Genomic DNA, 16,123 nt, shown 5'->3' with positions numbered 1-16,123 from the left:
GGACTCCAAGATGTCGTTGCGCCATAGTGGAGTTTCCGCAGGAATGTCAGAGGAACTTGAAATTCTCATAGCCGCCTTCCACACTCCCCTGGCCGTACTACAAATAGGTAACATTGAGGTCCTAGGAACTCTGTGGTGAAACAATACAGGCCATAGTGAGTTATGTGCAGAATAGTCCAGTAACATGCCCTCAAGGCCAGGAGGACGACTTGCATGAGTCCAAGAGCCAAGATATTTGAGTTGGCAAGCCAAATAGTAGGGGTAAATATCTGGGAGAGCAATACCAGCCATTTCTTTCGGTCGTTGCAGTTTTTGTATGGCCAGTTTAGACCTAGAGTGCCCCCATATAAAGGAAATGATTAGTGAGTCCAACTGTTTGAAGAAGGATTGCGGTATAGGAATGAAGACATGCAGGAAGCATGAGACCACTGCAGCCAATCAGAGGGCTGAGCGGTTATTATGCCAGAAATACTATTCGTTACTGCTGAGCCCTCTGATTCTATTACATTGTGTCAGAACTACTAACAGGCATAATACACTGCAATACAAGCGTATCACAGTATATTATAAAAGCAATCAAATTATCACGTAGTAAAGTCCCACAGTGGGATTAAAAAAAACGGAAAAAATAGTTTAATAAAGTTCCAAGTAAAAAAAAAAAATTGAAAACCCACTTTTCCCCCTTACAAAATGCTTTATTATATAAAAAAAAAAAGAGCTACATATAATTGGTATCACCGCATCTGTAACAACCCCAACTATAAAACTATTCCGACTATTTAACACGCACGGTGAACACCATCAAAAATATAAACATAAAACAATGCCAGAATTGCTGTTTTCTGTTCATCCAGCCTTCAAATTGTAAATTTTTTTTTTATATAAAGCGATCAACAAGTCATATGTACTCCAACATGCTACCAATCAAAACTACAAGTCGCCCCACAAACAATAAGCCCTCATACAGCCACGTTGGCAGAAAAATAAAAAAGTTATATCTCGTAGATTATGGCAACACAAATACTTTTTTTTAAAATTGTTTTTATTGTGCAAAAGTAATAAAACATAAACAACCGATATAAATTTCGTATCGCTGTATTCGAGCCACAGAATAAAGTTATTATGTTATTTATAACACATAGTAAAGGGTGTAAATTTAACCCCTTCCCTCTGGCCACTTTTGACCTTCAGGACAGAGCTTCATTTTTCAAATCTGACATGTTTCACTTTATGAGGTAATAACTTTGGAATGCTTTAACCCGTTAGTGACCGGCCCATCGTGTTTCTACGTCGGTCACTAACGGGCCTTATTCCGATGCCATAGACTTTTTACGTCGCGGCATCGGAATAAGTAAACAGAGCAGGGAGCTGTCAAATCTCCCTGCTCTCAGCTGCTAGAGGCAGCTGAGGGCTGGGGGCGTCCCTGCTCTGCCGTGTGAGATCGATATTAGTATCGATCTCACACGTTTAACCCCTCAGATGCGGTGCTCAATAGCGAGCACCGCATCTGAGTGGTTTTGGAGAGAGGTAGGGAGCTCCCTCTCTCCCCCACCGACACCCGGCGATACGATCGCCGAGTGTCTGTGTCTCTAATGGCAGCCGGGGGCCTAATAAAGGCCCCCAGGTCTGCCTGTAATAAATGCCTGCTAGCTCATGCCGGAGGCATGACCATGCAGATGCCTGTCCGTGTTAAACGGCCAGGCAGTAATACACTGCAATACAAAAGTATTGCAGTGTATTATAATAGCGATTGCAGAATCGCATATTATAGTCCCCTAATGGAACTAGTAAAAAAAGTGAAAAAAAAGTTTAATAAAGTTAATTTTAAAAAAAATGTGAAAAAAAATGAAAAACCCAGCTTTTCCCCTTACAAACTGCTTTACTATTAAAAAAACAAAATAAAGTTAAAAAGTTACACATATTTGGTATCGCCGCGTCCGTAACGACCCCGACTATAAATCTATTACATTATTTAACCCGCACGGTGAACGCCGTCAAAAAATTAATAAAAAACTATGGAAAAATTGCTGTTTTCTGTGAATACTGACTAAAAAAATGTGATAAAAAGTGATCAAAAAGTCGCATCTACTCCAAAATGGTACCAATAAAAACTACAAGTCGTCCCGCAAAAAAAAAGCCCTCATACAACCGCATCGGCGAAAAAATAAAAACGTTACGGCTCTTCAAATATGGAGATTTAGGACGCAAAAAAGAGTGGCGAAATTTCAGATTTTTTTCTATTCCCCCCCAAAAAAAAGTTAATAAAAGTTAATCAATAAATAATATGTCCCCCAAAATGGTGCTATTAAAAATTACAACTCGTCCCGCCAAAAACAAGACCTTATATAGCTATGTCGACGCAAAAATAAAAACGTTATAGCTCTTGGAATGCGACGATTGAAAAACGTAAAAAATAGCCTGGTCGTTAAGGTCCAAAATAGGCTGGTCATTAAGGGGTTAAACTATCCAAGCGATTCTGAGATTGTTTTCTCGTGAAACATTGGACTTTATGTTACTGGCAAAATTTGCTCGATACATTCAGTATTTAATTGTGAAAAACTCCAAAATTTAGTGAAAAATTGCAAAAATTAGCATTTTTTTAAATTTAAATGTAACTTCTTGTAGGGCAGGCAGTTATACCACACTAAATAGTCGCTAATTAACATCCCCCATATGTTTACTTTAGATTGGCATAATTTTTTGAACATCCTTTTATTTTTCTAGGATGTTACAAGGCTTAGAACTTTAGCAGCAATTTCTCACATTTTCAAGAAAATTTCAAAAGGCTATTTTTACAGGGGCCAGTTCAGTTATGAAGTGGCTTTGAGGGCCTTATATATTAGAAATCCCCCATAAATCACCCCATTTTAAAAACTTCACCCCTCAAAGTATTCAAAACAGCATTTAAAAAGTTTATTAACCCTTTAGACGTTTCACAGGAATTAGTAGAGGTGAAATTTACAAGTAGAGGTGAAATTTACAAATTTCATTTTTTGTTGTTACAGAAATGCATTTTTAATAAATTTTTTGGGTGATTTTGGGCCTCCTTTTTATTAGAATATATTTTAGGCACCATGTCGGGTTTGAAGAGCTCTTGAGGTGCCAAAACAGTGGAAATCCCCCAAAAGTAACTCCATTTAGGAAACTACACCCCTTGAGGAATTCATCTAGGGGTGTAGTGAGCATTTTGACCCCACAGGTGTTTCATAGAATTTATTAGAATTGGGCAGTGAAAATAAAAACCATCCTTTTTCTTCAATAAGACGTAGCTTTAGCCCAAAATTTTGTAAAGAAAATTCTCTAGAGTACGGCAATACCCCATATGTGGTCATAAACGGCTGTTTGGGCACACGGCAAGGATCAGAAGAGAAGGAGCGCCATTTGGCTTTTGGAGCACAGATTTTGCTGGATTGGTTTCTTGACACCATGTCGCTTTTGCAAAGCCCCTAAGGTACCAGTACAGTGGAAACTACCCAAAAGAAACTCCATTTGGGATACTACATCCCTTGAGGAATTAATCTAGGGGTGAAGTGAGCATTTTGACACCACAGGTGTTTCATAGATTTTATTTGAATTGGGCAGTGAAATAAAAATTTAATTTTCTTCCAAAAAGACGTAGCCTTCGCGCAAAATTTTTCATTTTCTCCAAAAATAAAGGAGAAAAAGTACCCCAACATTTGTAAAGCAATTTCTCCTGAGTACGGCAATACCCCATGTGTGGTCATAAACTGCTGTTTGGACACACGGCAGAAGTGAAGGAGTGCCATTTGGCTTTCGGAGTACAGATTTTGTTGGATTGGTTTCTGGTCGCTTTGTGGCATTTGCAAAACCCCGGTGGCACCAAAACACTGAAAAGCCCCCAAAAGTGACCCCATTTTGGAAACTACACCCCTCAAGGTATTCACCTAGGGGTGTAATGAGCATGTTAACCCCACAGGTGTTTTGCATAAATTAATGTGCACTCGATGTTGCAAATGGGATTTTTCAATAGATATGCCAATATGTGGTGCCCAGATTGTGCCACCATAACAAGACAGCTCTCTAATTATTATGCTGTGTTTCCCGGTTTTAGAATCACCCTACATGGGGCACTAATCTTTTGCCTGGACATTCGACCAGGCTCAGGAGAGAATACCATGCGAAATTGAGGCCTAATTAGGTGACATATAAAGTATTGGTTCACAATTGCAGGGCTCTGATGTGAAATAATAAAAGAAACCCCTGAGAAGTGACCCCATTTTAGAATCTAAACCCCTCAAGGCATTTAATAAGGGGTGTAGTGAGCATTTTCACTCCACAGGTCTTTTCCATAAATGATTGCGCTGCGGATGGTGCAAAGTAAACATTTTAATTTTTCCCCAGATATGCCAATTCAGTGGCAAATATGTAGTGCCCAGCTTATGCCACTGCAGAGGCACACCCCAAAAATAGTTAAAAGGGTTCTCCCAGGTATGACGGTGCCATATATGTGGAAGTAAACTGCTGTTTGGGCACACTGTAGGGCTCAGATGTGTGGAAGCACCATTTGGCTTTTGAAGCGTAGATTTTGCTTGGTAGTAATTTTGTTTGAGTATTGCTGGTGTTTCCGTTTATAATGTGGGGGCATATGTAAGCTGTGCGGAGTACATCGGGGGCATAGTCAGGTGCTATAATAATGGGGTAAACAATAAAATAATCCTTAGATGTGTGTTACACTGTGAAGCAATCCTTTCTGCACAGGCCGGTGTCGCACTGATAATTGGTGTCTTTACTTATCCCCCTTTTGGTCCACACTCCGCACCTTTGCAGTTTGGGGAATTTTGCTGGGAAAGTGTTGTCCTGGTATAATACGGGCACCCTCGCTTCTAGCAGATATGTTTTGGCCCTCCCCTTCCTGGTTCCCTAATTTTAGGGCCCCGATAAATCGCCTCTTAAAACAGACTAAATGTTCCCCTCTGATCTGCACAACTGCATATTTTTCTTTCCTGACTTATTGGAGCCTTAGGCCTCATGCACACTTCCGTTTTTTCCTTCAGGTTGCTATCCGTTTTTGTCACTGATAGCACCCTGAACCCATTCATTTCAATGGGGCCATGCACACCTCAGTTTTTTTGACGGTCCGTTGCTCCTTTCCGTTCCAAAGTAGAGCATGTCCTACTTTGGTCCGGGATTCCGTGACCGTGAGGCCCATGCAAGTCAATGGGGCCGTCAAAAAAACTGAAGGCACACGGAAGGCATCCGAGTGCCGTCCGTGTGTGACGGAGCCGTTGCCTAGCAACCGCCGGGCGGGCAGAAAAACATGACAAAAATATTACACTAATCGGCAGCCACTTGTCTCTATCAATAACTGATAGAGAAAAGAGGCTGCTGATTAAAAATAAAATAAAAAGCCTTTCATACGTACCCGGTCGTTGTCTTGGTGACGAGTCCCTCTTCTTCCTCCAGTCCGACCTTCTTTTGTGACGCGGCAGCCTGTGATTGGCTGCCGAGGCCGCGGCAGCCCGTGATTGGCCGCCGAGGGTGCGGCAGCCTGTGATTGGCTGCCGAGGCTGCGGCAGCCTGTGATTGGCTGCCGAGGCCGCCTGTGATTGGCTGCCGAGGGCGCGGCAGCCTGTGATTGGCTGCCGAGGCCGCGGCAGCCTGTGTTTGGCTGCCGAGGGCGCGGCAGCCTGTGATTGGCTGCCGAGGCCGCGGCAGCCTGTAATTGGCTGCCGAGGCGACATGGATTGAACGTCATCGCTGGAGGCCGAACAGGAGGAATGTAAGTATGAATTTTTTATTTTTTTTTATTACATTATTTCCGCTCGCCGAGCATGGTACTGTCACCCTGGACAGTACCATGCTCGGCGCACGGAAACGGAAACACGGAGTGCACACGGGAGTGCACACTGAAACCACACGGCCGCTAAAACGGGTTCACGGACCCGTCAAAAGCGGCCGTGAAAAAGGTGTCGGAAGTGTGCATGAGGCCTTAACTAATTTTATTTTTCATAGACATAGTTGTAAGAGGGCTGTTTTTTTTGCGGGACGAGCGGTAGTTATTATTGGTACCATTTTGGGGTACATGCGATGTTTTTGATCACTTTTTATCCTCTTTTTTGAGAGGCAAGGTGACCAAAAAACAGCAATTTTGTCATAGTTTTTTAGTTTTTTTTATACAGCGTTCACCATGCGTTATAAATTACATGTTGACTTTATTCTGCGGGTCAGTACGATTCTGGCGACACCTAATTTATAGCACTTTTTTATGTTTTACAACGTTTTGCACAATAAAATTACTTTTGTAAAAAGAATGTATTTTTTCTGTCGCCATGTTGTGAGAACCATAACTTTTTAAACTTTAAATTAGTTTTTATAGGCACCATTTTTGGATACGTGCGACTTTTTGATCACTTTTTAATTCAATTTTTGTAGTGCAAAGTGACCAAAAAACAGAAATTCTGGCATTGTTTTTTACAGTTTTTTTACGCCATTCACCACGTGGAATAAATAACATAATATTTTTATAGTTTAGGCCGTTACGGTCACGGCGATACCAAATATGTATGGTTTATTTATTTTTTTCAATATTAAAGGACATGATAAAAGAAAAAGGGCGATTGTGTTTTATTTTATTACTTGAAACTTTTATTATATTTTTTACAACTTTTTATTTCATTTTTTTACACTTACTTTAGTCCCACTAGGGGACTTGAAGGTCCAACTGTCACATTTTTTTTTCTAATACATTGCACTACCTATGTAGTGCAATGTATTAGATCTGTCAGTCATTCACTGACAGCAAGCCGATTAGGCTTCGCCTCCGGGCGTAGCCTAATCGGCTTCCGTAATGGCAGACAGGAGGCCATAGTTAGGTCTCCTGTTGCCATAATAGCAGTCGGCAGTCGTGCGATTGCAGGGCACAGCTGCCGATCTGCTAACAACCACAAAGATGCAGCGATCACATCCGATTGCTGCATCCGAGGGGTTAATGGCAGGGATCGGAGCTAGCTGACATTCACCGCTGATGACGCCGGCTCATCTTCTGAGCCCGCGCCATCTTTCCGGTGGCTACGGTAGCCTCTCAGGCCCCGCCTCCGGGCAGGGGCTGAAAGTTTTCTGTGCTAGGTACACTGTGAGGCCAGTATTAGGCCTCCGGTTGCCATTGCAACCACCGACACCCCGGCGATTTCATTGCTGGGGTGTCGATGAGCTGCAAACACCTTAAATGCAGCAATCACAGTTCACAGCTGCATTTAAGGGGTGAATGGCGGGTATCGAAGCTAACTTCGGTCCTCGCCATTACAGTCGGATGTCAGCTGTAAGTATACAACATTTTGCGGGAAGCACTGGCTTTCCATGACGTATACTTACGACAAATGTCGGGAAGGGGTTAAGACGCAAAAAAGAATGGTGAAATGTCTGATTTTTTCCTGTTACCCCAATACAACATAATGAAAGTTAATCAATAAATTATATGTACCCCGAAATTGTGCAATTTAAAAATACAACTTGTCCCGCAAAAAACAAGCCCTCACATGCCTATGTCTTCAGACAAATCAGAAAGTTATGGTTTTTGAAATGCGACAATTACATTTTTTTTAAAAATCGCTCCGTCATTAAGGCGCAAAATAGGCTGTCTACTTAGGGCACATTCACACGTGGCGGAATTGCAGTGGAATTCTCCAGCGGACGTTTTTTACATTTGTTTCAATACATTTTTGGAAAGTTAGTTCAGACGTTGCGGAAAACTCCACTGCGGACCATAGGCTGCAGTGCTGAATTTTCAGTCTGCAGCATGCACTGTCTGTTGCGGAGAAGAAGCGGAATTTCACTGCATATTTCAGCCTTTGCAATGCAAAAACTGAAATCTGTGGCAAGTCCGCTGTGTTTTCTGCAACGTCTGAACTACCTGTCAAATATGCAAATGTTGGTGCAGATTCGTTGCGTAATTGCCCCAAATCTGCAACAACATTTGCAGCGGAAAGACTCTGCCACGTCTGAACGTGCCCTAAAGGGTTAATATCGATTCAGCATGTACAAAACAGATTGGCAAAAGGACCTTATCCACATCGCATGTGATTTTTCTCTCCACCACTAGATGGCTCTGTGACACACAAATTGGTTTTCTAGGGGGTCTCCTTTGCTAAAAAACGATAATGAAAATTGCTAATGTTCAAAACCTTTTTCTACTATACTTTTGACCCCCATGTACACTAACTTTTCAAGCAACTTATGTAATTCTAATAGTATACCTGATATAGATCAACTTTGTAAATTACTTACTATAAAAAAGTTATTGCCACTAGGTGTCTCCCTTACTGTTATCTTCTGTCCACCCCCTGTTGTCAAGCAAAATCCATCCCTAGTTACAGAGCAGAGGAGAAAGACTACAGTGGTGGTGTGTCTTAACTGCCTACTTATAGAAGTCTTTGGAGAGGGGAGGAGGAAGCTGGAGCAGAAGGAGACACAACCACGCTGCCCATAGAAGTCTATAGATAGGTGATAAATGTATGATCCCTGGGGTCCCCACAACTGGAATCCTGAACGATCACTAGAACAGGGGTTCCAACACCCGTTCCTCCACCCTTCAAAATCGCAGTGTGCTGACGCTCCATTCATTGTCATGTCTGCAGACGGAAACAGCTGAGCGCTGTACTCGGATGTCTACGTTGGTCCTATAAACATTTATCCTGTGGATAGGTGAAAAATGTGCTTAAAGAACACCCCTTTCCACATTGTAATACAATTATTTTTTTTCACCACTAGACGGAGTTTAGGTGCTGAGTCCACACTGTTATACATTGAACTCAATGATTACAGTATGCAGTAAGCTACTATTCTCCCCCTAGTGGCAGAGGTATGATATGATGATAAAAGGTGGTAGATTCACTTTAGGGAAAGCGCACACTGGGCGGATACACAGCATAAAAGTATACAGCGTGTCCGTCCTGTAAGCCACCGAGAATTCTGCCTGAAAAACAGCACCAAATTTTTTGAGTGGAATCTCTGCCGCGGTAATACTGCTAGAAAGAAAAAAAAAGTTCATACTTACCCAGTTCTCTGTTGTCATAGCGACGCGTCCCTCTGCTCTGACTACAGCTCGGCCTCCTGTGATGATGCTGCAGTTCATGTGACCGCCTTTGATTGGCTGCAGCAGTCACATGGGATGAAACGTACCTCGTTCCGTACCCCCTCCTTGATCTGACTACCCTCTGCCCCCCCCCCCACTGGACAGGGGTTGTCCAGGCACGGGATGGTTTTTCATACTGATGACCTATCTACAGGATAGGTACAAAGAGGATGCCTCCAGCTCACCTTGTATGTGGACTTGTATTTTGTAGTCCTTGCGCACGGGTCCTCGTGTCGGCACACGACTAGCTGAGTATAAATGGAAGAAAAAGGTTGGATCCAGCGCTGTTTTAGAAGTTAAAAAGAAACTATTTCCAAGTTTTAATTGTATCCATTCTTAAAACAGGATCGAGGGAAAAGTGATGAAGGTGTCCTGGAATGCAGAGAGTATATCAAATGAGTTAGATAGCCTACGCGTTTCGAATGCTGGCTGCGTCCTTATTCATGGCTTTTGTTCTGGATAGGTCATCAGTTTATGATCGGTGTGGGTCAGACACCCGCACTGTAAAGGATCTGCCAGGCACAGCTTCTTTATCAACGCCCATAGGTAATCAGTCTGCACCTGCTTCTAGGTCTGTGAGACTGACTCCATCTTCCACCACTCAGGATGGCAGGCTTAGGAGTGGGAGAGCCTATCGCAGCCTGGCCAGACGGAGCTAGCTCCCACCCTCTGTCTATTTATACCTGCCTTTCCTGTTCCTCCTTGCTTGTGAATCTTCTCTGTTGGTTTCCTGGCCCTGCTGCAGCTTCTTGTACTATTTGTCCCTGCTTCGTATTGACCCTGGCTTGTTCACTACTCTCCTGCTCTGCGTTTGGCACCTCGTACTCTCCTGGTTTGACTCGGCTCGTTTACTACTCTTGTTGCTCAGGGTGTTGCCGTGGGCAACTGCCCCGTTTCCCTTAGGTTCTGTGTTCCCTTGTCTGTTTGTCTGTCGTTCACTTATTGAGTGTAGGAACCGTCGCCCAGTTGTACCCCGTCGCCTAGGGCGGGTCATTGCAAGTAGGCAGGGACTGAGTGGCGGGTAGATTAGGGCTCACTTGTCTGTTTCCCTACCCCCATCATTACATATTCACAAGCCTATATACCTAGTCTACCCTGGTCCCTGACACTACTATGGACCCCCTTGAGACCCTGGCTCAGCAAATGCAGGGTCTCTCCCTACAGGTCCAGGCCCTGGCTCAGAGGGTCAACCAGCCTGATGCTACCATGGTAGTGCCCCTCACCTCACCTCTTGAACCCCACCTCAAGTTGCCTGACCGGTTCTCAGGGGACCGGAAGACTTTTCTCTCCTTTCGGGAGAGTTGTAGGCTCTATTTTCGCTTAAAGCCCCACTCCTCAGGTTCTGAGAGCCAGCGGGTGGGTATAATTATGTCCCGGCTCCTGGAGGGGCCCCAAGAATGGGCCTTCTCCTTGGCTCCTGACGCCCCTGAACTTTCCTCCGTTGATCTTTTCTTTTCTGCTCTCGGACTCATTTATGACGAGACTGACAAGACTGCCTTTGCCGAGAGTCAGCTGGTGACCTTACGTCAGGGTAAGAGACCTGTTGAGGAGTATTGTTCTGACTTTAGGAAGTGGTGCGTAGCTTCTCGGTGGAATGACCCTGCCTTAAGGTGCTAGTTTAGGTTGGGCCTGTCGAACGCCCTGAAAGACCTGCTAGTTAGCTACCCCTCTTCTGACTCCCTAGACCAGGTTATGGCTTTAGCGGTACGACTTGACCGACGTCTCAGGGAACGTCTTGGTGTTTTCTCCTCTGACTCCCCCATGATGCCTCCCGAGGTTCCGTTGCTTCGTTCTTCCACGGAAGACTCGGAGGTACCTATGCAACTCGGGGCCTCCGTGTCCCCCCAACAACGTAGAGAGTTCCGCAGGAAGAATGGTCTCTGCTTCTACTGTGGGGATGACAAGCATCAAGTGAACAACTGTCCTGGGTGTAAGAATAAGCAGCCGGAGGAACTTCCGCGCCTAAGTGATCATCGGGGAGGTCACTTGGGCGCACAGGTATTTCCCGTAAATATGAAACGTAATAAAATCTTGCTTCCCTTTCAGGTCTCTTTTGGTGGGAGGTCTGCTACCGGCAGTGCCTTCGTGGATTCAGGGTCTTCTGCTAATATCATGTCTGTGGAATTTGCTAAGTCTCTAGCTATGCCTTTGATTGATTTGCCTAAACCTGTCCCGGTAGTGGGTATCGACTCCACTCCTCTTGCTAATGATTATTTTACACAGCATACCCCTGTTTTTGAACTCCTTGTTGGCTCCATGCATTTGGAGCAGTGCTCTGTACTGTTAATGCAGGGATTATCGTCCGATTTGGTTTTAGGCCTTCTCTGGTTGCAGTTGCATAATCCCACGTTTGACTGGAATACTGGGGATCTTACCAAATGGGGTAATGAATGCTTGACGTCATGTTTTTCTGTTAATTCTATTTCTCCCCTTGAGGAGGTGAACACGCTACCTGAGTTTGTTCAAGACTTCGCTGATGTTTTCTCTAAGGAGGCCTCCGAAGTGTTACCCCCTCATAGAGAATACGATTGCGCTATCGATTTGGTACCAGGAGCTAAGCTCACTAAGGGTAGGATATTTAATCTCTCTTGTCCCGAACGTGAAGCCATGAGAGAGTATATCCAGGAATGCCTGCCCAAGGGTTACATCTGCCCCTCTACTTCTCCGGTAGGTGCTGGCTTCTTCTTCGTTGGGAAGAAGGATGGTGGTCTTAGGCCATGCATTGACTACCGAAACTTGAATAAGGTCACTGTGAGGAACCAGTATCCTCTTCCTTTGATTCCTGATCTCTTTAATCAGGTTCAGGGGGCCCAATGTTTCTCTAAGTTTGATCTACGGGGGGCTTATAACCTTATCCGCATCAAAGAGGGGGATGAGTGGAAGACTGCGTTTAACACGCCGAAGGTCATTTCGAATACCTCGTCATGCCCTTTGGGTTGTGTAATGCTCCCGCGGTCTTCCAGAATTTCATAAATGAGATTTTAAGAGACTACCTGGGGGTATTTCTTGTAGTGTACCTTGATGACATACTTGTGTTTTCCAAGGACTGGTCCTCCCACATTGAGCATGTCAGGAAGGTGCTCCAGGTCCTTCGGGAAAACAAACTGTTTGCGAATACCGAAAAATGTGTGTTTGGGGTGCAGGAGATACAATTTTTGGGTCAAATCCTCATTCCTCATGAATTCCGCATGGACCCCGCCAAGGTCCAGGCTGTGGCGGAATGGGTCCAACCTGCCTCCCTGAAGGCGTTACAGTGCTTCCTGGGGTTTGCTAATTATTACAGGAGATTTATTGCTAACTTTTCGGTCATCGCTAAGCCTCTTACGGATCTCACTCGCAAAGGTGCTGATCTCCTCCACTGGCCTCCTGAGGCTGCCCAGGCTTTTGAGGTCCTTAAGAAGTGCTTTATCTCGGCCCCGGTGCTGGTTCAGCCCAACCAAATGGAGCCGTTTATCGTGGAGGTTGACGCGTCCGAGGTGGGAGTGGGGGCTGTCTTGTCCCAGGGTACCAGGTCCCTCACCCATCTCCGTCCCTGTGCCTACTTCTCCAGGAAGTTTTCGCCCACTGAGAGTAACTATGATATTGGCAACCGCGAACTCTTAGCCATTAAATGGGCATTTGAAGAGTGGCGCCACTTCCTGGAGGGGGCTAGGCACCAGGTAACGGTCCTTACCGACCACAAGAATCTGGTTTTCCTAGAATCTGCCCGGAGGCTAAACCCGAGACAAGCTCGATGGGCGTTATTTTTTACCAGATTCAACTTTTTGGTTACCTATAGGGCTGGGTCTAAAAATATTAAGGCTGATGCACTGTCGCGTAGCTTCATGGCCAGCCCTCCTTCGGAGGAAGATCCTGCTTGTATTTTGCCAACAAGTATAATCATTTCCTCTATTGATTCTGATTTAGTCTCTGAGATTGCGGCTGATCAAGGTTCAGCTTCCGGGAACCTTCCTGAGAACAAGCTGTTTGTTCCCCTGCAATTCCGGCTAAGGGTACTTAGGGAAAATCATGACTCCGCACTATCTGGTCATCCAGGCATCCTGGGTACCAAGCACCTCATTGCCAGAAACTATTGGTGGCCTGGGTTGCCTAAAGACGTTAAGGCCTACGTCGCCGCTTGTGAAGTTTGTGCTAGGTCCAAGACTCCCAGGTCCCGACCAGTGAGCTTACTACATTCTTTGCCCATTCCCCAGAGACCTTGGACCCATATCTCCATGGATTTTATCACCGATTTGCCTCCATCTCAAGGCAAGTCGGTGGTGTGGGTTGTAGTAGACCGCTTCAGTAAGATCTGCCACTTTGTGCCACTCAAGAAACTACCCAATGCTAAGACGTTAGCTACCTTGTTTGTCAAACACATCCTGCGTCTCCATGGGGTCCCTGTCAATATTGTTTCTGACAGAGGGGTACAATTTGTTTTATTATTTTGGAGAGCCTTCTGTAAAAAGTTGGAGATTGATCTGTCCTTCTCCTCTGCCTTCCATCCTGAAACTAATGGCCAAACTGAGAGGACTAATCAGTCTCTAGAACAATATTTAAGGTGTTTTATCTCTGACTGTCAATATGATTGGGTCTCATCCATTCCCCTCGCCGAATTTTCCCTTAATAACCGGGTCAGTAACTCGTCAGGGGTCTCCCCCTTTTTCTGTAATTTTGGGTTTAATCCGCGGTTTTCCTCCGTTTCACCTGGTAGTTCCAACAATCCCGAGGTAGAAGTCGTTCATCGGGAACTGTGCACAGTCTGGGCCCAGGTTCAGAAGAACCTAGAGGCGTCCCAGAGCATACAAAAAACTCAGGCAGATAGAAGACGTTCTGCTAACCCCTTGTTTATGGTCGGGGATCTGGTGTGGCTATCGTCAAAAAATTTGCGCCTGAAAGTTCCGTCCAAGAAGTTTGCTCCCCGGTTTATAGGGCCGTACAAGGTCATTGAAGTACTCAATCCTGTCTCCTTCCGACTGGAGTTGCCCCCATCTTTTCGAGTACACGACGTGTTTCATGCCTCCTTCCTTAAACGCTGCTCCCCGTCCTTGGCTCCCTCGAGGAAACCTCCGGTCCCTGTTCTCACCCCTGAGGGGGTAGAATTCGAGGTGGCCAAGATTGTGGACAGCAGGATGGTCCAAGGCTCCCTCCAGTACCTGGTCCATTGGAGAGGATACGGGCCTGAGGAGAGGACGTGGGTACCCGCCCGGGATGTTCACGCTGGGATATTGGTCAGGAGGTTCCACCTTCTTTTCCCCAATAAACCAGGTCCACTTAGAAAGGGTCCGGTGGCCCCTCTTAAAAGGGGGGGTAATGTAAAGGATCTGCCAGGCACAGCTTCTTTATCAACGCCCATAGGTAATCAGTCTGCACCTGCTTCTAGGTCTGTGAGACTGACTCCATCTTCCACCACTCAGGATGGCAGGCTTAGGAGTGGGAGAGCCTATCGCAGCCTGGCCAGACGGAGCTAGCTCCCGCCCTCTGTCTATTTATGCCTGCCATTCCTGTTCCTCCTTGCTTGTGAATCTTCTCTGTTGGTTTCCTGGCCCTGCTGCAGCTTCTTGTACTATTTGTCCCTGCTTCGTATTGACCCTGGCTTGTTGACTACTCTCCTGCTCTGCGTTTGGTACCTCGTGCTCTCCTGGTTTTACTCGGCTTGTTCACTACTCTCCTGCTCTGCGTTTGGCACCTCGTACTCTCCTGGTTTGACTCGGCTCGTTTACTACTCTTGTTGCTCAGGGTGTTGCCGTGGGCAACTGCCCCGTTTCCCTTAGGTTCTGTGTTCCCTTGTCTGTTTGTCTGTCGTTCACTTATTGAGTGTAGCGACCGTCGCCCAGTTGTACCCCGTCGCCTAGGGCGGGTCGTTGCAAGTAGGCAGTGACTGAGTGGCGGGTAGATTAGGGCTCACTTGTCTGTTTCACTACCCCCATCATTACACGCACCCCACCAATCACCAGCTCCGACTGCCTTCGTGCATCGGATGTCCGTGCTGGAAGCAGATGGCTCTGGTCACAGTATAGCGGCTGTGCTGCAGTACTTCAACTCTGCTCCTATTCAAATGAATAGGAGCAAAGTTGCAGTTCTTCAGCACGTCCGCTATGCAGTGTACAGAGCCATCTGCTTCCGACACCGGAGCAGCCGGAATAGCTAATCGGTGCGGGGTCTGGGTGTCGGAGCCCCAACGATCATATACTGATGACCTATCTTGTGGATAGGTCATCAATATAATGCTCACTTGTATAATAAAGGCTCATTTACATATTTAGAAAAAGCTCATAACTTTTAAGATAATAAACATTTTGGGACACAATTGTCACTAGCATTATCAGTGTGACAGCGTCTATCAGATTAGCTAGGAGATTGGGCATTACTAAACTATTGACAGATCCTCTTTAACCCTGCATCACCTTATTTAGGCCAAGATCACGCACACTTTTTTTAAATCAATTTTTTAAAAACTTTTTGGTTCATTTTTTAGCCAAAGCCAGGAGTGGATCAAAAAGAAATGACTGATAAAGAAAGAAAAGTCTGATACATCTAATTTCTCTTGTGTGCACTCTTGTTTTTGGAGCCTAAAACTGAGCCCAAAACTACCACATAAATTGCACCAAAACTGTACGTGATCCTGACCTAAGAGTGATGTGCCACATTACAACTCTAGGGTGCATTCTATTATGAATTACGACTTTAGTATGTATATAAAACGTATTCAGTATTATAGTAGTTATATTCTTGTATAGGGGCAGTATTATAGTAGTTATATTCTTGTATATAGGGGTAGAATTATAGTAGTTATATTCTTGTATATAGGGGCAGTATTATAGTAGTTATATTCTTGTATATAGGGGGGAGTATTATAGTAGTTATATTCTTGTATATAGGAGCAGTATTATAGTAGTTATATTCTTGTATATAGGGGTAGAATTATAGTAGTTATATTCTTGTATATAGGGGGGAGTATTATAGTAGTTATATTCTTGTATATAGGGGCAGTTTTATAGTAGTTATATTCTTGTATATAGGGGTAGAATTATAGTAGTTATATTCTTGTAT

The 16,123-nt window shown here is 44.8% G+C and overlaps 1 protein-coding gene across 2 annotated transcripts in view; it reads left to right on the top strand.

The window, feature by feature from the left end:
- RSPH14 (radial spoke head 14 homolog) overlaps nt 1-16,123 on the top strand; it is a 241,319-nt gene that overhangs the window by 3,215 nt on the left and 221,981 nt on the right. The gene's annotated exons all lie outside the window — the stretch shown is intronic.

The sequence above is a fragment of the Rhinoderma darwinii genome, chromosome 1, assembly GCF_050947455.1.
Source record: "Rhinoderma darwinii isolate aRhiDar2 chromosome 1, aRhiDar2.hap1, whole genome shotgun sequence".
Classification (NCBI taxonomy): domain Eukaryota; kingdom Metazoa; phylum Chordata; class Amphibia; order Anura; family Rhinodermatidae; genus Rhinoderma; species Rhinoderma darwinii.
The sequence above is the reverse complement of the archived record's forward strand: the minus strand, read 5'-3'. Positions and strand labels throughout refer to the sequence as shown.